The sequence below is a fragment of the Mus musculus genome, chromosome 1 (assembly GCF_000001635.26).
Source record: "Mus musculus strain C57BL/6J chromosome 1, GRCm38.p6 C57BL/6J".
NCBI classification, from domain to species: domain Eukaryota; kingdom Metazoa; phylum Chordata; class Mammalia; order Rodentia; family Muridae; genus Mus; species Mus musculus.
The window spans coordinates 148,432,653-148,433,301 of NC_000067.6; positions in this window are offsets into that span (position 1 = coordinate 148,432,653).

Here is a 649-nt window from a genome sequence, read left to right on the forward strand (position 1 = left end):
ACAGATACACTCCCATTGTCACCACACAAGAATACCATAAAACATCAAACTCAGAAGAGAAAATATGATCAATGGATCTGTAAGGTTTAAGTAAAATGCCCAGACTTTACATTTTGAAACAAAGAAATTCAAAAGACACCTTCCTTTGAGTTCATTTCTGTTGGCAATCTGTTAGTGATCAGGAGGCCTATCTTTAAGAACTGTTCATTTCTACAATGAGACTCCCTTGGATAAAATTAAGTTTTCATTTGCAAGTGTCCATCAATTGGAGGTAGCTTCTGAGAGAGTAATGGGTGCATGTGTTCACTTTTGCTATCATCTCTAGAAGCCCATATAACAGACATTCATGTTCTGCCCTCAACTTTGAGAAAGCTCCTTTTTGCAGTGAAAAGTAATTAATGTAGAGACTTGTAACTCATAAAGTGGTAAAAGTAAGTGGCCCTATGTGCTCTGCAACAAATAAGTGATCTATGTTAACATCTTCCCACCCAGAGCTCATGGTACATCATGGAAGAGCCATCTGATTTTTTGACACAACTGAAGAAGAAAGATGCCTCTCTAGTTTTGTTAGTAGAGTTAGATGCCTACATATATACGAATGTACCAGAACCCTGTGCTTTATCCTGTGTAAAATATCAACTCAAAATAA